The sequence below is a fragment of the Aptenodytes patagonicus genome, chromosome 1 (assembly GCF_965638725.1).
Source record: "Aptenodytes patagonicus chromosome 1, bAptPat1.pri.cur, whole genome shotgun sequence".
NCBI lineage: Eukaryota > Metazoa > Chordata > Aves > Sphenisciformes > Spheniscidae > Aptenodytes > Aptenodytes patagonicus.
Genome location: NC_134949.1, coordinates 142,338,023 through 142,345,056, shown reverse-complemented (window position 1 = coordinate 142,345,056; position 7,034 = coordinate 142,338,023). Strand labels below are relative to the sequence as shown.

At 47.9% G+C, this 7,034-nt stretch overlaps 1 protein-coding gene and 1 long non-coding RNA gene across 4 annotated transcripts in view; one reads left to right on the top strand and one right to left on the bottom strand.

Annotated features, from left to right (window-relative positions):
• Positions 1-7,034, top strand: part of RAB9A (RAB9A, member RAS oncogene family) — a 34,714-nt gene that overhangs the window by 17,381 nt on the left and 10,299 nt on the right. For 2 of the 3 annotated variants that reach the window (XM_076357441.1, XM_076357450.1), the window contains exon 1: positions 5,890-5,976. The exons of the other annotated variant lie outside the window; for it this stretch is intronic. The gene's annotated coding sequence lies outside the window, so the exon portion shown is untranslated. Of the gene's footprint in view, positions 1-5,889; positions 5,977-7,034 lie in introns of those variants that run through there. 3 annotated transcript variants of the gene reach the window in all.
• On the bottom strand, positions 1,158-6,562 carry LOC143169828 (uncharacterized). Its single transcript, XR_012996945.1, has 3 exons — positions 6,413-6,562; positions 1,930-2,019; positions 1,158-1,773 (listed from the first exon to the last, which is right to left on the bottom strand). It is a non-coding gene; the product is annotated as an uncharacterized LOC143169828 (long non-coding RNA).

The window sequence follows — 7,034 nt, the reverse complement described above, 5'->3', positions numbered from 1 at the left end:
TATCCCTTAACTTCCTTCTGTCCATTTCAAACCGAAAGCAGTTAGAACTCTTAGGGCGGGTCCTTAGTACCCTCGCAGTTGCAAACTCCGCATTTTAAAGTTGTTTTCTATGGTAATACATTGTGAGCAGGTATTCCTCCATTGCCTGCCTTCCCAATAGCAATGGAACCTGAGAGCTGGCTTTGTAACTAATCCAGTTAAAGCTAGACATTAAAAGATGAGAATACATCTGTAAATTTTGTGAAATCCAGTAATCATGAAAAGAATTCCTGTTCCTATTGAAAGAGATGGAGCCCTTACCTTTATTCAGGAGTTACCTAGTCTAAGCTGCTAGCAGCTGGTTCAACACACACATTGTTGCTAGGTTGTTAGCGTTACCTAAAAGCCAGGCACAAAATACGCTCCTGCTTGCTCAGATAGTAGTCTGGGACAAGGAGGAGATCTGGGAATACTGGCAGAAAGGAGCAGAAAGTATTGGGAGGCAGGGAGAGTGAACTGGGCCCGTTGTAAGTATGCCGAGGACACAAATCTATTGGAAATGAGGCTTTGTTAGTCCAGGGCTGGTGAAAAGCTCATCTAGGTTCGGTTTCACTTTATGCCTAGTTCATGCTGATAGACACGCTGCCCGCAACTTCACACTTAACAGTTAGTGAAACTGTATACAAAATCATGAATTACTGTATTACCTTCTTGATCATCTTATGCCATTGGTTATTTTTACCTAATACAGTTTTTTACCACTTTGGCCATTTTTTCATCTGTGTATCTAATCCTTGTTACTTGAAAGGTTTAGTAGAATGTAGATGTCAGGTAGTTTCATGTGCCACTATGTATCAGAATACTGTAAGGCATGAAGTGCCAAATATGAGAGACCGTCATTCAAGTAAATCATTGCTCTTATTTAAAAAGGTGTGGTCATAGTTTCGCTAAGCAAAGTACTGCTCCAGGCCGCAGTTTGTCAATAGGTTATATTGTTCCTACCCAGATTGTGTAACTGCGCAGGCTTAAAATGTTTGACTGGATAAGATTGTATGCCTTGGCTCAAAATGGCTCTAAAAAGTCAACTTGCAACTACACAGCGTATGCGCCAGCAGGAGGGTATAGATGACTGGAGTATCAGAGGCCAGAAACAAGAATAAAAGGAAAGCTTTGAAAAGTGAGATTCTTTTATTTTGTTGAAATTGTCTTTTTTCAGTTTGTTCCAGATGGGAAAAAGATCTTTTAACTTTTTTAAGCAGAGACAATTAATTTTGGTACGACGTTTAGCGTATCCATGATGCTGCTCCACAAAGGAGCATGACGTTAGAGGTGATCCACACAGACATAGGACAAATGTGTGCCGAATAAGGGTAACGTCTGTATTTGTTTTCACTGGGTTTTCCAGAGACGCTGTAAATTCAGCTGCTTCTTGAATCCTGTGATTTAATAGTAGCAATAAGGTCTTAAATGTAGATTGTACTCAAAGCTCAAGCGGCCTGTAGCTGCAGAACTTGTAATATGTGTCTTCAGAAGATGAGAGCTAAATTAACAGTGAATTTCACATAACTTTCAATGTAAAAGCAAAAATATTACTTTGAGAAGTGCTTTATTAGTTGGAGTCGATGTTGCTCCCTTAACACCGGTGACAAAACTCCTTCTGGTTCCTGGAGATCCACGGCCAGATCCATTTCATTTCGTTCTGTTGAGGGCCTTTCGTATCTCTCATAACCCTCTTACTGTAGCACTTTTCAGGGAGGTACTCGGCTGCCATTTGTTGTTTATAACTCTTTCTTCCTTTCCAAGCCAAAAAGAAATTTGTGCTGTTTATTGTTTACTTAAAATGTATTCCTTTCAGTCTGCTGTGCTATGTACATTTGTTACTAAAGCCAAGAACTACAACTCTCTAAACAAAAAAAGAACAGCTCTCTTTCTGGCAAAAAGAAAAGTTACCTGGTAACAGGCTGTGGTTAAGGAGCAAATATGTTGAATTACAGTCCTTCAGGGAATCTTCAGTGTGTAATGGCCCAGTTCATCGAGTGCCTGGAAGATAAGGAAAGAAACAAGAGCACTTTGATAATTTCTTGGATTGCTTGGGGGCTGGCTTGCTGCATTCTGGTATTAGCAGAGCCATAAAGGCAGATGACTTCATATCCCCTTATTTTGTACTGCTGTAATTCAGCCAGGAGGTGACAAAGTCATGTTTTATTGAGACCATGTCATCACTTGCCAGGATGGGACGAAGTCTCCTTGCCAACTACAGATGGTAAAAAGCATTATTCACAAGCTCTATTATACGAGAGCTTTGCTGATACAGAACTTTTTCATACACACAAAAAAATGCCCTTTATTTGCCATTGGGATGTTATTTTGCCGTTTGCTAGCACGTGACATAACAATTATCTCTTCATGAATTCAACTCTGTGAATAAAATCCTTAAGGTGCAAGGTCAGCTTTCAGATGAACATGCACGTGAGGGAGCAGCAAGGGTGGGTTGCTGCCCAAGAGGAGGCGAGCCAGGAGCTGAGGGTGGGTGACAAGGCGCGCAGGGACAGTGACTTCAGTAAAAAGGGTCACCATCCCACAGCACCCAAACAAGAAGAGCAAGGCAGGTCCAGTGACAATAATCAGCCAAAACTCCAGTGAGCACCGGACAAGTCCGCGGGGAGGAGGCTGTGCTGAGGTGGGGCTGGGTGTCGAATGGGGGTTGGGGCACGAGGTGGGGTGCAGGACCGGGGCCACCAGGCTCGGACAGGGCCTGAGCCAAAATGTGACTCCCGCTGGCAGGGGGACCCTGAGGCGGCTGCCCCCACAGGCACTGCCCCAGCCCTGCTCACCACCACTGGGACAGTCAGGCAGCAGCCTCGGGCAGGGGCAGAGCCCACAGCACCCACTGTCGGGACCCTACGCTGTTTGCACAGTTTAAAAGGGGAGTGATTTTGGTGTACGTGTTTCAAACCACATCTTAGCTGGGCATTTTCTTCTGTCTGTTACTAAGATCTGGCAGGTATACTTCATGTGACCAGCCCTATCAGTGGCATTATTTGTTCTGCAGTTTTTTATCGTTCTACAGCAACTATTGGTTTTGTTACATACATGAATAATAGTAACAGGGTGGACACAAATGAAAAGGGCCTTCAGTTCCTGATCCTCAAGCATACATGTGTGTGTTTTAACCATAAGAGTAACACCATGGTTACAGCATGGTCCTTTTCTATTTTCTTTTATGTTCCCATGTAAAAGAAATAAAAATACATCTTATCACAGAAGTTTAAGAATTTTGTTTCTAACTAGAATTTTAAAAATTTGAGGAACCTGGACAAGCTGGAGAAGTGGGCCCGTGTGAACCTCATGAGGTTTAGCAAGGCCAAGTGCAAGGTCCTGCCCCTGGGTCGGGGCAACCCCCGGTATCAATACAGGCTGGGGGATGAAGGGATTGAGAGCAGCCCTGCCGAGAAGGACTTGGGGGTACTGATGGATGAAAAGCTGGACATGAGCCAGCAAAGTGCGCTCGCAGCCCAGAAGGCCAATCGTACCCTGGGCTGCATGAAAAGAAGCGTGGCCAGCAGGTCGAGGGAGGTGACTCTGCCCCTCTCCTCTGCTCTGGTGAGACCCCACCTGGAGCACTGCGTCCAGCTCTGGAGCCCTCAGCATAAGAAAGACACGGACCTGTTGGAGCGGGTCCAGAGGAGGGTCACAAAAATGCTCAGGGGGATGGAACACCTCTCCTATGAAGAAAGGCTGAGAGAGTTGGGGTTGTTCAGCCTAGAGAAGAGGTGGCTTCGGGGAGACCTTATTGCAGCCTATCGATGCTTAAAGGGGGCTTATAAAAAAGATGGGGGCAAACTTTTTAGCAGGGCCTGTTGCGACAGGACAAGGGGGAATGGCTTTAAACTGAAGGGGGGTAGATTTAGACTAGATATAAGGAAGAAATTTTTTACTGTGAGGGTGGTGAAGCACTGGAAGAGGTTGCCCAGAGAGGTGGTGGATGCCCCATCCCTGGAACATTCAAGGTGAGGTTGGAAGGAGCTCTGAGCAACCTGATCTAGTTGAAGATGTCCCTGCTCACGGCAGGGGGTTTGGACTAGATGACCTTTAGAGGTCCCTTCCAACCCAAACTATTCTATGATTCTAAATTTCCTTAAATGTATCCCAAGTGTCTGAGAACCAGTATTGTCTCAAGAGAAAAAGATGGTAGCTTCATCCCACAAGGTATCAGGTGCAAAACAGAGTAATTATTTACTCCACTTCTAAATGCATTTTTTTTCCTTTTTAAATCACAAAATAATGCCATAACTGATCAGAATTTATGTCTTAGAATTACCATCATTTAAAGCGGCCATTTTTCTAGCCCTCCAGCACTTATTTGTATTTTACTTTAGCATTGGATGAAAGCAGATCCCAGGAAAAAAGCACTTAAAAAATTTCAAAGTCCAGGTTTGTTAAATAAGAATGGGTCTAGTATCATCAGATTTGCCTCTAGCATGGACTGCCTTTTAATAATCCTGCTCCTGTCAGTACCAGACATTTCCTTTTGATGATACTGAGATCGTCTCCCATTCCTCGGGCCGTGTTGTAAATCTGATCCAAAACAAGATGACTCTGCAAGTGGCAATTGCAGTCCGATTGCATCTCCCTTATGATCGGAAGCATGTGATGACTGCTCGAGCAAACGGGTGTATTTCAAATGCTCTTTCCTTACGCCTGTCATCTCCTATTCCTCTTGATGATGTGGGAACCTCTTTAAATACACTTTATAATTAATAATTTCTGCTCTTTTCATTTTAATTATTTTGCCCTATCCTCGTGATGAGTTGTAAGAGCACAGAAAAGACTCTATCACCAGGTTTAGTGGGTGGTGGTGTTGGGTTGACGGTTGGACTCGATGATCTTAGAGGTCTTTTCCAACCTTAATGATTCTATGATTCTATGATTCTTTAGACTTTTTTCCTGCGATCTTGTTTAAACTGTCAAGTTGGCGTTATTCTGAATTCCTACAGAAAAAAAGTGTCTTTCTGAATAGCATACTTTGGATTTCGGTTAGTTCCTTCATTGACACATGTATATTTTTAAATGTCTCTACCTGTAAAGCGAAGCTGCCTGACAATCGTGAGTTCGCTTACATGGGGCCCTTGACGTGGAGCACAGTGAGACTACTGCCTTTAATAAATAACTCTGACCTGCAAATGCTATAAAAAGGCGCTTAAAAGCCTAATAATTCAGAGCATTCTAGAGCAAATAAAAGCCTTATCCTCTTGCAAGGATAGGCATTCCGAGGCCCGAGGAATGGGAGACGATCTCAGTATCATCAAAAGGAAATGTCTGGTACTGACAGGAGCAGGATTATTAAAAGGCAGTCCATGCTAGAGGCAAATCTGATGATACTAGACCCATTCTTATTTAACAAACCTGGACTTTGAAATTTTTTAAGTGCTTTTTTCCTGGGATCTGCTTTCATCCAATGCTAAAGTAAAATACAAGTAAGTGCTGGAGGGGTAGAAAAATGGCCGCTTTAAATGATGGTAATTCTAAGACACATCCTTCTTTTACATGTCATAGGACAGCGATCACCACGTGCGGCCCTCTGTGGACGCTTCAGGGCTGTGCGCTTGCTGTCACCAGAGCCGTTCCCATCACCGTGCCGGCCAAGCCCGAAACTTCTTCGCAGGTCCGTGGCTGAACAAATATCCGCCCCCCACCGCGGGGGGCCGGCGCCAACGGCGCGTCCCCGTCCTCGCGGGCCACCCGCGGCCCCGGCCGGGGGCGGGGCCGCGAGGGGCGGGTGGGGCGAGCCGCCCCCCCGCCCCGCCCCGCCCCGCCCCGCCCCGAGAGGGCGGGGCCGAGTGCCCGGGGCTCGGCTCACGTGATCCCCTCGGCCCCCTCCCCCTGCCCGCTCCGCCATGTTGTTTCTTCCTTCCCCAGCGCCCGGTGGCGGTGGCGGTTTCGGGCGGTGGCGCAGCCCGGGCTCGGGACCGGCGGCGGCCCCCTTCCCGTGGGCAGGTATCGGTCGGCCTGGCGGGATCGCCCTCTCCTCTCCTCGCCTCGTCTCCTTCCCTCTTCCCCGGCAGGCGCGGGGCGAGCGGTGGCGGCTGGCTCCGGGACGGGTGTCCCGGAGAGGGCGGCCCGCGCTGAGGACTCTCCTGGCCCGCGGTTGGGGGGTGAGGGGGCCGCTCTCCCCAGGGCCGCGCTCCCAGCCCGGCTGCCTTGGGAGGGGGGTGGGGGGAGCGGTCTGAGGCTGATTGGGGTCTCGTTATTTTCCTTCTGACTCTCCGCTTATTGCTCCGTTCCCCTCTCCGCCCCCCCTTCCCCCCCCGCCCCGCTGTCCGAGCTCTGCCGGCTCCCGGGCGCGCTCCCTGGTGCCTGCTCGGTAACTGCTGGCCTCCGGGGAGCAGGCGGGGAGCCCCGGCCGCTGCCCCCGCCGCGGTGCGCCCCTTACCGGGGCCGCGGTGGGGGAGGGCCCCGGGCGCTCCTCAAAGCCGGTGCGGGCGACGGGAAAGTGTGGCGTGATCGGGGATCCCGTGACTCCGGGGCAGGCGGCGGCTCCTTCGGAAACGGCTCCTGCCAGGCGATTCCCAGCCGGCGCATGATCAGTCTCCAACTCCACAGTGCTTCCTCGGCACTAATAAAGATCTCTGATCTGTTTGGGTGAAACTCGGTTTCGTACCTGTCCCCTCGACACCTTTCAAACCGAAAAAAAAAAAAAAAGAAAATGGTCTCTTTATTGCCTTTGCCTGTTGCTGTCTGCTGAAGGACTCTGTGTTCCCAAGGGGACCCTGAGCAATGTAGTTTTTAGTTCTTCTTTTTTGAACAAGTGACTTGATTTAGCTCTTCTCTGCAACGGCCAGTTGCTTTTCTAATCGTGGCAGATGGCTATGCAAACTTAGATGCGGTGATGGCTGGAGAACCAAAAACATTAGGTTAAGATTGTTGAATGACTTACGTCTGAGTGGTTAATGAGCAGTTTCAGTGTAAGTATTCCATGTTAAATGTAACTTCTGCAAAATAATTGAACGAATAACAGAATAGTGCAAGAAAACTAGTTTTAAAAACCTATATTA